The 16,808-nt window shown below is 36.6% G+C and overlaps 1 protein-coding gene across 1 annotated transcript in view; it reads right to left on the minus strand.

Annotated features, from left to right (window-relative positions):
• dtr (defective transmitter release) overlaps positions 1–16,808 on the minus strand; it is a 675,513-nt gene that overhangs the window by 367,470 nt on the left and 291,235 nt on the right. The window lies entirely within an intron of this gene.

Genomic DNA, 16,808 nt, shown 5'->3' on the forward strand with positions numbered 1-16,808 from the left:
AAAAAATATAAAAAATTGCAATTACTAATTTTCGGCATTCACTTTCAGTTACTCTAACTAATTTCTATATGTGACAATAATAAGTGACATGTAAGTGACAGTAATTAAAAACATTAAAACTTTCATTTGATGCACTTTGTTTCAGCATCTAAAGCTTCACTTTCTTTTTAAATAAAAATTTTAGAAGAAAACAGCTGAATAGCAATTGTATTATTGTAATGAAATTGACACTGCAATTCTGGTGAAACTGGTCAGTCTCAACCAAAATACAATTATATTATTTGACAGTTCTTTAACTATCAAAGAATGGGTATTGATTATACATATACAAGGTTTTAAAAGTTTTTAGCCTGAATATAAATGGTTTATTTGAGTCTATATACATTACTTTTCAACATAGTTTCCTCTAGTCAATACACTTTTTACACTGATGTTGCAATGTGTTGACTGCAGCTGTGAAGAAGGTTTTCCCTTGAGCCTTAAGAAATGCATCCACTGCAGCAATGGCAATGCTGTCAGTGGGAAAATGGATGCCAGCCAAGTAGTTTTTGAACTGGAAAATTAGTGAATGAGGACTTAAACGAGGCCTGCATGGAACATAATCTGCCTTTAATTTCTTAAAGAATTACATATTATTCTCAGAAATTTCATGGTACTTTTTGTATCGTGAAATTTCTGAGAATAATCTGTAATTATAATTGCCTTTAAGGTGTCATTAACCTTTCATACTCAGACTCTGAGCTATTCAAATGCCCTCGTAGCTATCACAAGACAAGTCACAATTAACAAGACAGACACAATGAAGTTTATAAGTATCTGAAGTTATGAATGATGCAGTATAATTTATATTCAAGGGACAAATATTTACACATCCCATGGAAATAAGTCTAGTCTTTTCAGGTTTTGGGTCTAGTAGTTTAAGGTATTAATTTAATGTATTTTATATAGAGAGTGTTTATATACAGTGAAACTTCCCTTTAACAGACAGCCACGGGGAACGAAAATTTGTCCGTTAGAGAGAAGTGTCCGCTAACAAGAAGTCTGAGGGAGAAAAAAAAAAAAAAGAAAGAAAAATCGTTAAACGTTTAAGGTAAAATTAAATTAAAATATATACAGATTTTGAAGAATATTTTTGTAAATAATTAAATACACAAGAGATAAAGAAAAATTGTTAAACGTTTAACGTAAAATTAAATTAAATTATATACAGATTTTGCACAATATTTGTGTAAGTAATATACATACAATTGTGCTATGCATATTATGACTTTATCTTAAGGAAAATACATACAGTAATCACTTATTTTCTTCTGCACCTTCTTCCGGCTGATAATTTTGTTTTCAACATGTGTTTGGAGTGAAGAAACCATCGAAAGTCCTTCAGTATCTTCTTCAGCGGCGAAAAACATTTTTAAACGATTGATTTGTATGAGCACTTCTATTTTCATCGGTGGTTTGTCGTTAATATGTTCTTCGACAGAATGACCTCCTTCCATTTCTTCATCCTCATGAGGAACTTCTTGAAAAATATCAATGATAATGTCGTTGATATCTAGAGCACCATCTTCTGTAGTGAGGTTCGAGTCTATATCTTTGTAGCCAGGGTCACTTGTAGTGGAAGTATCATACATTATCAATAGATGTTGAAGTTCTTGTTCTTCTTGTTGCTCCACATTGTTGTTCAAAACTTCAATTTTTGCATTTGAGAAGCCAGACTTTACAAAACAGTTCACGACAGTTTGTTTTCTAATTGCGTTTACTGGAGGAAATCCATTGAATCGCATCTAGGATGCTGAGTTTCTTTGCAAGGTGACTCGCACATGTTCCATCGTTCATGTTTGCAATGAGATGGCTTAAAACACGTTTTCTGTAGTGAAGTTTAAAATTTTTTATTATCCCTTGATCCAAGGGCTGACACTCTGCAGATGTGTTTGGTGGCAGAAAAACGATTTGAATGTTGGACAATTCAATGTGCACATGTATCCATGAAAAGAATAATTTTTCTGTTTTGACGAATCATGTTTTGGTTAAAGTGACTTATCCATTCGCTCATGATATCTCGTGTCATCCACGCTTTTTTATTAGACTTCCAGTCAATATTAAAAAGATTCAACTTTATGCCCTTGAAACAACAAGGATTTTGTGGTTTTCCTATAACAAGAGGTTGTTCAAAGTCTCCCAGTATATTTGTACACAATAGTACAGTCAAGCGTTCCTTAGAAATTTTTCCGCCCTGGCACTTTTTGTTTTTTAGACTCATTGTTTTTTTCAGGAAGAGCTTTAAAAAACAACCCTGTTTCGTCACAGTTGTAAATATCCTTAGCTTCAAAATCACGACATAAATCTTCCAATTTGACAGTCCACTCTATTACAACCCCAGTATCAACAGATCCACCTTCACCACTTACGGTTTTCCAAGAAATTTTATGCCGAGTTTGGAACTTGTCTAGCCATCCCACAGAAGCTTTGAACTCGTTTACTCCCATAGATTTCGTAACCTCCAAAGCCTATTCCCTAATAATAGCCCATTAATGGGAATTTTTTTAGCACGTGCGCGACAAAACCACTTATGTCATACGTAACATTGTCAATTTGAAGTCCAACAGTTTTCGGGAATGATTTTTGAACCTGATCATTTACGTGTTGCCCAAATTGTTTGAGCAGTTCATGTTTTTTCTTTAGGATGTCGCTTACCTGCGTCTTCCCGATTTTGAATTTTGCAGCGAGATTGCGAACACTATTTATTTGCCGATCATACGCATTAATGAGTTCGACTTTATCTTTTAAAGTTAAATGTTTATGAGAAGACATTGTGCATTTCACACGACACTGAACAAAACTGAAAACTGAAATTCAAAAGACGAAAGGCCGACAAAATTTCCCCCCCCTGCACACATCAAATTCATCAGAAGTTTTACACGTGCCTTAAAATTCTTGAAAAAGGGTTTAGAACCGCGACGTAAACCTTGATAAAATTCAGAGAATCGGAAATAGAAAATAAACACACGATTGAGGCAATATGTGGAAGAAACGTTCCTAGAAAAAGGGCCGTGAGCTCGCCCGCTGTCCATTATGGGTAGATCAAATTAAGTGCTAATCTAAACGAAATAGTGCAGATTGCCTGTCCGCATCCGTTACAGAGAATGTCCACTAGACAGAAGCTGAAAACACGATAAAACCAATAGAGGAGAGTTGGGGAATTTGAAAATGTCCGTTGTAGAGAGATGTCCGTTAGGAGAAGTTTCACTGTATACACTCATGAGCCAAAACATCCTGACCACCTACCTAATAGTGTGTTGGGCCACCTTTTGCATGATAAATGCTTGCACCTAGCAAGGCATTGATTCTATGAAACTGTGGAAAGTGCCCTTGGATATCCTGGACGAGCTGGACAGAAGGCCATCCTGAAATTCAGCAACAGGGCAAGGCAGTGGCATGGACTAGTGAATGCTACATTCCACTGCATCCCACAAATATTTGGCAGGACTGATCGTGGGAATTTAGTTGCCAGAGGAGCACACACAATGCTTAGCCATGATTCTCAAACCATTCCTGAACAATGCGAGTCTTGTGACACAGGGCATTGTTGAAAGAGTCTAGAGCCATCTGGATACATGATCACCATGTAGGGAAAAACTTTGTCTGAAACAATGCCAAGATAGGACTTGATGATGAGGGTTTGTTCAATGAGGGGACCAATGATCAGTGAATGGGAGATACCATAGTTTGTGGGATGTTTTCATGTCCATGAAACATCTCCCAAACCATGATACCACCACCAACACCTGCCTGTTTTCGTCCAACCATGCAGTCTGATTGCAGCTGTTCACCTGCTCGCCATGGGCGTAGCTACCATATGTTGACCGGGCTAGCCAGGTGGGTAAAGCGCCTGCCTGGCAACCCAAAGGTCCCGGGTTCGAATCCCGCATCGGGCTTGGATCAGAGTAGTGCAAAAACCTTGGGAGGTGCATTATTGGCACAGAAGCCAATGCGCCAACTAACAAAAAAATAAAAATTAAAAAAAGTAACAATATAGCAAAAGTAGGCAAAGCCTAGGGGGCTCTAATGTATTAGGGGCCCTACTTCACCAGAGCCCATAAACAGATGCAAGTAGGGGCCACCCCCCACTACACTAGGGCCTATAGACAGATGCAACATGCAATAAAAATATTTTTCTCACCGAGCTTCTCAACAACGTTATACATCTAGAACAAGGAAGGAATTCTTATATCTTATCGCCAAAACGTAACAAACCCAGGCAGCAGCAATTTTTATTTTGCTTTTACAAATGCAACTTTGTATAGTGATCAGATGCCCATTCAGTTACCGTATGTGTATGCATCATATCGTATGGTGTTCGGATTCCCCAACTTGACAGCAGGACAGTGGGGATAGGCCCCACCATATATGGTGGTCAAAAATTGTTAGTCGATTAATTTCAATTAAAGTTTGTTCAAGTCATTATCAAAACAGCAATTGAAATACAAAAATGTATTTGTTTATTATTGCTATTTGTATTTAAAATATAAATTATAAAATTAAATTAATAACAATTTTAGTTAAAAATGGATGAAAAGAAAAAGGGAAAGAGTGGAGCCCAAAAAAGAACAATGAAGAAAGCAGTCAATAAATTACCTAAATGAGATCATTTCTTTACAAAACACAGCAATGAATTGTCCAGAAGAAGGTAAAGAAAAGACCAGTATTGAATTGGAAAATGGGAAATGAATGTTGTTGGTGTAAATATATCTGCAGATCATTTAAATCAAGCAGTGTCATCAAATGAAAACAATTCAACAATAATAGATATACCTTTGTCGGAAATTAGTGTTGAACACACTGCACTGTTTATTCCCTCAAGTGATCTTGGAGAATCAACATTTGACATCAACATTTCCGATGAAACAAAAAGAAACATTACGAGTGTGTCACCTCAGAGACCTGAAGCACCATTTCCAAGGGATCCTGAACAACAAAATAGAAGTTTTCGTGACATGTACTACTATTCTACTTCAATGTATGGTCCAGTTCATTTGTGGCTGTGCTATTCCGTACTGCGAGATTGGAAAAATTTTTCTTTTTGGATAAAAACTCAGTGTTTCTCAACATCATATCGAGGCATGTGCTATACATGAAATGTGGCAAAGAATGCAACAATTGATAAAGATCTTGAGGAACAAGTTAAGCTACAGATCCTCATTTTGGAGAATGGTACTAGAACGGTTATTTCAGATAATGCTCATGTTGGCTAAAAATTTTTTAGCCAGCATGACCATTATCCGAGCATTTCGCGGTCATCGGGAAGGATTTTCGGAAAATTACAATGGCAATTTTTTATTGCAAGTCCATTTACTTTCCTACTATGATGACGTAATGAAACAAATTATTAATAAGCCATCTGTTTCAGTAATCTGTTTAAGTCCCACTATCCAAAATGAGTTAATAAAATTTTTAGGTACCAAATTAACAAAAGAAAAGTGTTACACTCAAAATTAATTCTGCACCATTCTATTCACTAATTTTGGATACTATTCAAGATCTCACAAAAAAAAAGATCGATTGTTACTGTACATGTTCACATAATTTGTGACAAAAATGTCACAAATTATGTGAACAAATTTTCACAAATTTCAAAATCCAAAGATTTTGAAATTTGTGAAACGTTTTTAGGATTCTATGACATGAATGATCATTCGGCAGAAATTATGATGGATAATATAATGAAAATATTACACAAACTAAATATTCCCATTGAAAAATGTTGTGGTCAGGGATATGGTGGGGCTAATGCCATGAGTGGGTTTATAATGGTACACAGTCATACATTAAAAGGATCCAATCAAATACATTCATTGTGCAAGTCACAATTTAAATTTAGTTATTAATGATAGTGTAAATTGTAATAACATTTCATCATTTTTCGACATTCTTTAAATTTTGTATAATTTTTTTTGGAAATAGTACAAAAAGATGGGATCTTCTTTCTAAATTTACTAGGGATCTGAACTTACATTAAAAAAACTCAACCGTACTTGCTGGTCTGGTAGATTGCAGTCTATAACAGCTGTGAAAGTTTGTTTCGAAGATATGATTACAGTAAAATTTTTTACTGTAATCATTTTGTGTTAATATTCGTTTTAATTTCTGGAGAGTATTATACAGAAGTGTTCTACAAATATCATTGAGGTAAATTTCTCTTATTCCTCTACAAATATTGAAATTAACACAGAACGTTTAAGCATCATAACTCTGGTTTATACTATCAAGAATGGATTTTCATATTTTAAAGGTAGACATAGATGAGAGAAGGTAAAATTAACCAGGCATTCATTCAGTGTAGTGGAGAATGAAAAAGACCTGGGGATAATTGTGCAGTCAGATATGAAGTTCTCTGAGAAGTGCAGATAGGCTGCCAGGAAAGCTCATGGGGTTTTGTCAATGATATACAGAAATTTTCCTAGCAGGGATAAGGAGGGTATTATCACTTTGTATAAGGCAATGGGATTGGTGAGGGGAACAAAGAGGATGCTCTTACCAAGAAAGGCTTCAATTCTGCAAATTGCACCATTTGGAGACTAGGCACCTGTGAGGTGATCTGATTGAGGTATTTAAGGCTCTGAATGGTTTAAACAAGCTCAACGCTGATGGGATTCTTCTTCTTCTTGCTCAGCTTACACACTTTAGGGGGCATAAATTCAAACTGAGGAAAGACAGTTGCAGAATAGATGTGCGGAAATTTTCCTTTTGCCAGTGAATGGCTGATTGTCAGAAAACAAACTTCATTCTGTCGTTGTGGAAGTTGATGGCTTAAATAAATCAAAGGAAGAACTATACAAACCTTTGGAGGGAATGGATAGGTAAAATGGGAAGTATGTGTGTGTGTGTGTGTGTGTGTGTTTTTTTTTTTTTTTTATGGCCAATGTATAAGCTTGCTTTCTTGCATCATGTGCACTACTAATGCTAATATCAGACGACGATTCCCTGTAGATCAGTGATAAACATCTAAAATACACCTTGATTTCAGTACAGAGATAATTTGAAATTTTATACAAAAAAGAAATAAACAAACAAATTGATTTCTATTTGTCCAATTTTAAAGAATTTTTTGTGACTTCAACAAATCTTTCTGAAAGACAGGCAGTCATCATGAAGATATTAAGTGCTTTACAAATGTGCAAACACATGTAAAAAAAAAGAATTTAGGTGATGTACACATTCAGTTACATTTCAGATGTACTCAATCATTAAATTTTGGTCCATGCAATTGTCACAGAAGGTCGCGGGTTCGAATCCCGCCTCGGGCTTGGATCAAAGTACTGCAAAAAAAAAAAACCTTGGGAAGTGCATTATGCCCACAGAAACCGATGTGCCAACAACTACCAAAAAAAAAAAATTGTCACAGACATTCTCTCAAGTACGAAAGGCTAGGGCTCGCTCCCTAAGAGTCTAAAACACTGATGGAATATTCTGGTGATACTTGTAAATCAAGTTTACGAAATTTTGAAGACGTTCAGTCAATCTCTTACAGTCAAATTATCTGCTTGAACCTTCATGATAGCGTATTGTTAGTAACCCTGGGTATACCCACTGTGTACAAATTCTGAAACACTTGTATTTTAATTTCAACACTTAATTTCCTCACACTCTCTGCATTGAAAGCAGACAAAATTTGTTTTCAATGCAGAGTGTGTGAGGAAATTAAGCACCAATTCAGCATTCTGATGAGATTATATGAAGACTTTAAGAAAGAGTTGATGTCCTCAAAGAAATTAAAATGAAAAAAATGGCCTCCATCAAGCACTCAGTTTCCTACCATAATGCTAAAAACTACACTCAGGCAACACAAGGCACAATGAGGTCCTCCACAGCAGAGTGCACTGGTCACACATGAGGTAACTATTGTAAGAGAATCTACTGTCAGGGAAACTTTGTATTTTGTAAAAAGGATGGGTGGAATAGGAATAGGTTAGGCCTACCAAGGACAAAAGATGAAGATGTTGTAGAGCAGTTATCATCTTTTAAGGATATAAGAAGTGATATTGTTATATACATTGTTAAACATTGGTATTAATATTAGGAGTAGGAGATCTGAGGACTCACTCTACAAGTAAAGGACCATGTTGCAAAAATTTTGCAAGTTAAGAATAAATTTGAAAGCATCTCTGCAATTCTGTCTGACATGACAGGAGGGAGTACATGAGGAGAATCTTGCCAATCAATTTGAGACTGTGCAAGGCTCATAGGATAGAATTTTTTCAACATGATCTCTGTTTGTTAACAGCAGATTGTTTTCAGAAGCATGGAATATGCTTAAATAGAGGGTATGCAAGAAAATTTGCATTGGGGCATTGTTAGGTAGATTCTAAGACTGCTAGCATGGGGGAGGCGATGGATAGACTAACTAACAGATTCAACTATAGAGGTGGAAGAGATGTACTGTATTTCCCCATGTATAAGATGCACTTTTTTTCGAAAAATTTGGGGTCTAAAAACTGGGTTCGTCTTATAAAGTGGTTGTAGATTTTTTTACTTGCATTTCGCGCTTGTTGTCTTTGAGCTCATTGTTTCGCACTTGTTACCAGTATATTAGGTTATGTTTTGCCGCGTTCTGCCCAGAAATGGCTCAGAAAAGATTTTCGTACAGTGCTGAATTCAAGTTAAAAGTGATCCAGTTTGCAAAAGTGAATGGAAATCATGCTGCTGAATGTAAGTTTGGTCCTCCTCCAACTGAGAAAACAATCCGAGACTGGCTACGGGAAAAAGAAACCCTACTGAAAATGCCACGCCTGATTTAGAGAGGGAATTTAAGATATGGATTGAAGAGCAAAGGGCAATTGGAATTCCTGTGTCCACAAAGATGGTTCAGCGTGAGGCAAGAAGAATTGCTGATGAAAAAGAAGTTACTGATTTCAAAGGAGGACACAATTGGTGCTTTAGGTTCATGAAACGGAATGGACTAAGCATGCGTACACGCACCAGAATTGCCCAAAAGATGCCTGAAAGCTATGAGCAGAAGGTCCTTGAATGTCATTGTTTTGTCATGCAATGTCGGAAGACACATCAGTTTGAGTTGGGACAGATTGCAAATATGGACGAAGTCCCCCTTCAATTTGATGTCCCAAGTAACAGAACTGTTGATAAGAAGGGGGTGAAAACTGTAACTGTGAAGACAAGTGGACATGAAAAGAGCCATTATACAGTTGTTCTAGCTTGTTGTGCCAACAGAACCAAGCTGCCTCCTATGTTGATTTTCAAATGCAAAATAATGCCAAAAGAAGACATTCCTCGAGGAGTGATTGTCCACGTTCATGACAAGGGTTGGATGGATCAGGATGGGATGAAGATCTGGTTTGAGAAAGTTTGGAGCAGGAAACCAGGTGGGCTCTTATGCAAACCTGCCCTATTTTTGCTGCAGAGCAAAAAACTTGCCGTCATACCTGGAGGCTTGACATCCCAGCTCCTACCACTTGATGGCAGCATTAACAAACCCTTCAAAGCTGCCATGAGAGACGAATGGAACCAATGGATGAAGTCTTCTGGGGACAATTTGACACCAGCAGGAAGAGTGAATAAACCAACTATAGGAGAAGTTTATACCTGGGTGAAAAGATTCTGGGATAATATCAAGATTGAGATCGTTGTCAAGTCATTTAAGAAGTGTGGCATTTCAAATGTCATAGATGGAACTGAGGACGAGGCAATATATGAAGACAGTGATTCGTCATCAGACACAGATGAGGACAAGCTAATGGATGGGAGTTTTGACAGTGATGCGGAGTTGTATGAATTTTATGATGAATAAAACTTGAGTTCAATAACTTTATGTAATACATTTTTTTTTTTCAAATTTCGGGCCCCAAAATTAAGGTGCATCTTATACATGGGAGCGTCATATACATGGGGAAATACGGTAATATATTTTGCATATATTATAGATGTAATATTCAGATATAATATATTTTGCATATATTTTGCATTTGCAGCCATAGAGGTGGAAGAGATGTAAGTTATTCTTGCACTACTATTGGAACATGCAACAGCATGGAAAGCAAGGTGTAAAGAATGACAAGGCCTGGTGGGGTCCTCATTGAATAACCAAATATATGGGTTGTGTTAGGATTACTAAGAATAAAAACAGGTGTGTGTATAATAATGTGTGCACTAATGCTAGGAGTACAGTAAACAAAGTTAATGAATTTGAGCTACTTGTTGAGGTCATTACAAGAATATCAGAGACATGGTGTAAATCAGACACATGGGATGCAGAATTTGATAATGGGGAAAAAAATATGTACAGAAAGGACAAAAAAGTCTGCTCTTAGTAAAGAAGCACATAAAATCTGATTCGGTACATATAGTGAACATGCTGGGGGCAGTGCAATGTTGAGTCAGTTTGATGTCGTATGCACCATGAAAACATATATGAGAGTAAGAGTGTATTATACATCTCATAACTATGATAAAAAAAAGCAAATGATTATACAGGCAAATATATAGAGGATTTTAACTTTCAGGTTGGTCGATCACACAGTAGCCAGGTTTTCTGGATTTTTCGGATGACTGTTTTCTAGAGCGTGTTGGAAGGCAAAAAGGAAATGCCATACTCTTGATCTCATTATCAGCAGTGACTCTTCATGCTTGTTTGTTTGTTTGTTATTTGGTTTTTAGGAGCATTAGCAACTAAGGCCATATTGCTCTGGGATATGCGGTGATCATTCCCTGACCTTTCTGCATCCTCCGTATTTGGTAGTGATGGGCTCGAACCTCGGTCTAATCAAGAAGCGTGTGCTATGCACTGCTGCTCCTTCCCACCTGGCTACGGAGGTGCCGACTCTTCATGCTTTAAGAACCTGCAGATAAATGAACCATTAGGTGGCAGTGGTCATGTTGTATTAATGCAGGATTCATTTAAAGAGGTAATTACTGTCAAGATTAAAGGACATTTACTTTCATAAATGTGACAATAATAATAGCATCAGACAGTTTCTAAATGCTGTTTGGTGGGACTAATTGACGATGATACCAACCACAAATTCTAAATAGGAAGCATTCAGAAAAGTAATAGAAGAAACTACTAGGTTTTTATATCAACTAAGAGAGAATGTTCAAGGCTTAGATCTAAATGAATATCAGATGAACTAATGAGACCAGAGGCAGATTATAAAAATACATTGGATACATATAAATTATCAGGGGATACAGAAACCTACTGTAGGTATAAACTAATCTGCAAACAACTCACAAAGCCAGACTAAGGAAGATTATGAGAAGTGTCTGGCAAAGAATGCAAAGCAAACTAGCAAAGACCTTTTTTTAATTATTTAAACACCAGAAGAAAAAGGGATGAATCACATTAGTCTGCTAGATATGAGCGATTTAACTGTTGGTGAACCTGCTTAGTTTGCGACAAACTGAATAGATACTTTGCATCTATGTTCACACATGAGCAAACATTTTTGGAGAATGGGATCACAGAAGTATAGCATTAAATATGGAACTAAATGATTTTGTAATAATTGAGAGAAATTGCTGATGCTAAAAGTAAAAATATTACCTGGGAACAACCCAGGTAACATATCTACTGATATTTATCCAATTATATTAAGAGGACAGTTAAAAAAAAAAAAGATATAGCTCATTTATTAGCCCTCTTTCCCCTACTGTAACACGACACCGTTCCCCCCCCCCCATATCTGTAGTCTTATAAATATGCGACCAACTCATTAAGAGATACAGCAAAACAGGTAAGAAAACCTATAGCCATAATTATGAGAGCACCTTTAGATTCAGGGGGAGGATTCCATGGGGCAGAGATGTACAAATGTATCCCCAAATCACATACTGACTTCTATTCCAGCGAAAATAATGAAAATTTATGGCCCCTCGTGTGAGTAGTCTGAGCAATAGGAAGAATGCCATCAGCACTGAGCTTGGTCAATCCATTCAAGGCTTTAATAGCCTTGATCAGATCATCTTGCAAGGCGCCAAGTCTGAAGGCACTGCAATATGCTGAACCGAAGCCTGTCTTAGCAAAACCACCCTTTTATTCCCATCGCCAATCTTGTTGCCCTTCTATGCACCTATCCTAACATATAACAGATCATTTTCCCTGAAAACACTACAAAAAAATTTTTAAAAAAATTACATTTACATTTCTAATGGAATATTCTGCTTTCAAAAGCACTTTTTAGTTAAAAATATCTCCCTATTGCCTGAAAATTGCCCATTTTCCTAAAATAAGCTAAAAAATAAAATGAGTTGCATTTAAATATAAAAAAAAGTTCAAAATATTTCCCATTTGTGCACTTCCCTTTTGTTTAACTCAACTATAGAGGCTGATTTACTACAGAGCTAATTTTTTTTTGTAGCCCTTTCTTTGTGAAGGCTAGATAATATTCACTAGTTACAATGTCGGAACCTCCTAACATACCTCCTTTTAGCATAGTTGAGCAAGCATACATGGAAAATGTTCTGGCTGCAGACTGCATAAATGGTCAATGCACAAATCTTAGGAACCTTTATAAAGGTTGCAGACTGAGACTGCATAAAAATTCAGATTAAGTCTTTTGAAGAGTATTAGTATTAGCAAATTATGCAAGGAAGCAAGCTTGTACAGCATCAGCCAAAATAAAATAAAATAAACCAAGGGGAAAAAAATGCTTCCCTTATCACATGTCCATCCCCTCTAATAATTTGTCCAATTTCTCCCACCTCCACAATTCCAGATGGAAATTTATATCAGCAATCAACTACCCTCGGACTGAAACCAAATTTCTATACATCTCTCCTGCAACCATCCTTACTCAGTTTAAATTTATGCTTGTTGTTGTTATTTGGTTTTTAGGAGCATTAGCAACTAAGGCCATATTGCTCCGGGGATGTGCGGTGGTCATTCCCTGACCTTTCCGCATCCTCCGTATTTGGTGGTGACGGGCTCGAACCCCGGTCTAATCAAGAAGCGTGTGCTACACACTGGTGCTCCTTCCCACCTGGCTACGGAGGCGCCATTTAAATTTATGCCTCTTTATGAGTGTTGTCTAAGCAAGAATAAGGATGCCATCAAAATTTAGGTTGCTCTTTCCATTCAGGCCTTAAACACATCAATTAGATCCCCTCACAGGAGCCTAATTTTCAGATGCTGCAATTTGGAGAACAAAAGGTAGTCTTTCTTGATAAGACTACCTTTTTTTCCCCTCACTAATCTCATTACTCTTCATTGCACCCATTCCAACAGATATATGCAATATATGCCAGCTAAAGATAGACAATTAATTAGAATTCTCTTTAATTTTTTAAACTGCTATAAATCCTTAACTAATTATCCGATTTTAATGGGTTTTTTCAATAAACAAGCTGCTACAATGAATACTATTGAGTGCTATTATTTTCTGTAATTGAACTCAGTTAGATGTTCTGTATTATTTTGTAACCCAATGTAAATTAATTTTAAGTCATCTTTAAGATTTAAATGTTTTATATCAATATCTGATAAGGTTTGAATAAACTTTCCTGGCATATAAATTTGAAATAAATTTCTTTCCACATCATAAAATTCTGCTATTGGGTGAATATCAGTGTCTTTTTTTAAGAGTTTTAAACTTATTTATGTCGTATTTAAAATCTATTCTTAAATTAGCTATATTTTTAGTAGGAAGGATCTGTAGCTTTGTATTAAGAATATCTGCCATTTATTAATTCAATTTTTTTTTCAAGAAATTTTATTTCATGCACATTTTAGCTAACATGTATAATACTAACCTTGTATAGTTGTTTATTTATGAATTTATCGCTCCAATAACAACTGTTGTTTTAACCAATAATTGCGATTTTCCTTCCATTTCGAACAAATTTAGACAGTATATGCAGTAATTTTCATTTTTTTTTAGCCTCCAGTGGAATAAAATTTTAATTGTTTGAATGTTAACATAATCAGAATGCCTGCTGACATCAATGAATTTTTGAGTATAAGTTTTTAAACAAAGAATAATCAACAATTACTCCTTCATAACAACATGTTTCTTTTGCACCAGCAACTAGAAAACTTACATATAACCTCATGTAGTCACTTTTTTTTCATAATTAATGTCACATTCTTGATATGGCTATTTTCTACTTGAAACTTGAACATAAGATTCTAAATTCAAATGATCAAAAATCATATTATTTTCTCTTTGATTTTCAAACCTACTTTTATACTGAATCCTCATAAAAATGTGTGATGATGATTTTTCTGTGTTAGAAATTAACCAATTACTACAATTATTATTCATTACATTATATTAGCATTAGTAGAGGCATATGATGAAAGAAAAGAAGCTTATGCAGTATCAGCCAAAAAAAAAAAAAAAAAACAATCCACTTCCTCTTCACCCCTCCATTCATTCGAAATACCTGTCCAGCTGAGCCTTAAATTTATTTAGGCTATCAACTTCCACGACAAAGGATGGAAGTCTGTTCCACCAACCAACTACCCGCTGCCTAAAGGCAAATTTCCGCACGTCTATCCTACATCTGTCTTTCCTCAATTTGAATTTATGCCCTCTCAGGTGATTATTCTGAGCAAGACAAAGAATCCCATCAGCATTGAGCATGCTCAAACCATTCAAGGCTTTCTACACCTCTACCAGATCACCTTGCTGGTGCCTAGTCTCCAGACATTGTAATTTGCAAAACTTAAGCCTTTCTTCTTAAGAGTACTCCTTTGTTCCATTCACTAATCTTGTTGCCCTTCTCTGTACTCATTGATTGAGGCAACTGTACATCCTTCTCGAAATGAGGTCTCCAGACCTGTATACAGTACTCAAGGTGTGGCCCGACCATTGCCTTATACAAGGGAATAATCACCACCTTATCCCTGCTAGAAAAATTCCTGTATATCATTGACAAGACACCATGAGCTACTCTTGCAGTCCGTCTCCGCTGCTCAGAGAACTTCATACTTGCCTGCACAATTACCCCCATGTCCTTTTCATTCTCTACCACTGTCAGTGTAGTACCACAGAGTTAATACGCTGCTCTGGGGTTGCTGTTTCCCATAGGTAATACTTTTACTTAATTACTTAACATTTGTCAATGTTAAACTTCATTAGGGGCTTAGAGGGGAACAGGTATCCTGTGTGTTATCAGACACTCAGCCTAAAACACTGCTGGATCCAATATCTCTCTATTACAGAAGATTTAGGAGAAGTCAGGTTGGCCTGCCTCCCTAAAATCCACTCATGCACACCTTCTCGATGGTAAGCCCTGTTACGTCACTTAGGTGGCAACGAACGTGTAGAGTGGTTCTCTTCAAGACGCCTGGTCAGCGTGAAGAGGAAAAGACCAAACCCTCCAGCATATGACAGCACGACAAAACAAATGGCCTTCAGTCCCCAGCAGCTTTCACTCTCCCTCTTACGGCAGCGAGAGGATCAGAGTGGAAGCAGAGGGTGCTAAGAATCTCTGGGTACGACCAGGCTGCCATGCACGGAAACTGAACTTGGCCTGTTATAACGTAAGATCACTCATCGGAGACAGGATATTAGGAGGCAGGTCAGCGTGAAGAGGAAAAGACCAAACCCTCCAGCATATGACAGCACGACAAAACAAATGGCCTTCAGTCCCCAGCAGCTTTCACTCTCCCTCTTACGGCAGCGAGAGGATCAGAGTGGAAGCAGAGGGTGCTAAGAATCTCGGGGTACGACCAGGCTGCCATGCACGGAAACTGAACTTGGCCTGTTATAACATAAGATCACTCATCGGAGACAGGATATTAGAGCTGGAAAAGGAATTAGAAAATGTGAATTGGAATATCATCAGTTTGACTGAAACCAGAAGAAGAAATGAATCACTTATAAGTTTATCAAGTGGAAATCTGCTGTACACCAATGGAAACAGTGAAGGTGGAGTTGGGTTTTTGGTCCATAAAGATTTTAAAAACAACATTTTGGAATTCAAAATTACATCACCAAGGGTGCCAAGACTAATACTCAAGATTTGTAAGAGGTACAAGCTAAAGATTATAACGATTTATGCACCAACATCAAGCCATGATGATGAAGAGGTTGAAGAAATGTACAATGAAATTGAGCGTCTTCTAGATGAGCAGAAAACCCACTACACTATTATTATGGGTGACCTTCAATGCTAAGGTTGGAAAAAGACAAAACAGCACAGAAAAGGGAACTATAGTAAATTTTGGAATTGGTGAAAGAAATGAAAGAGGTGAAAGACTTGTGGAATTTGCAAAATCTCAAGGACTGTCAGTAATGAACACTTTTTCAAGAAAAGGGTGAACAGAAAGTGGACATGGAAGAGTCCAAATGGATTAACTACTAATGAAATCTACTTCATCCTCACTAACAGAAGATATATTGTGAATGATGTTACCGTCCTGAATAAGGTAAATTTTGGAAGTGATCACAGAATGGTAAGATGTACACTTCATATAGATGTAGGAAAGGAAAGGAAAAAACTAACTCGAGTAAATAATACAAAGCTCTTTGAGATAACAGAAGAATAGAAAAAGCAGTATGTACTGGAACTTAAAACAAGTTTGAGCTTCAGCAGACTGCTCAGGACCAAGATATCGACGAGGAATATTACAACTTTCTGAAGGTGATAAAGCCCAAGAAACCTATAGGGAAAAAGAAATCCAAAGAACAAAAAATTAGTCAAGAAACACATGTTATGATGAATCGATGGTGACAAATGAAGAGCAAGATAAACACTGACAAGCAGAAAATTGAGTATACATACTGAGTTATGGAAAGACATTAGAAAGAGACTCAGAGAGGACATAAGAAGATTTAAAGAAGAAAAGTAGAACA

Source organism: Mastigoproctus giganteus, chromosome 12 (genome assembly GCF_048544385.1).
Source record: "Mastigoproctus giganteus isolate SK-2022 chromosome 12, ASM4854438v1, whole genome shotgun sequence".
Classification (NCBI taxonomy): domain Eukaryota; kingdom Metazoa; phylum Arthropoda; class Arachnida; order Uropygi; family Thelyphonidae; genus Mastigoproctus; species Mastigoproctus giganteus.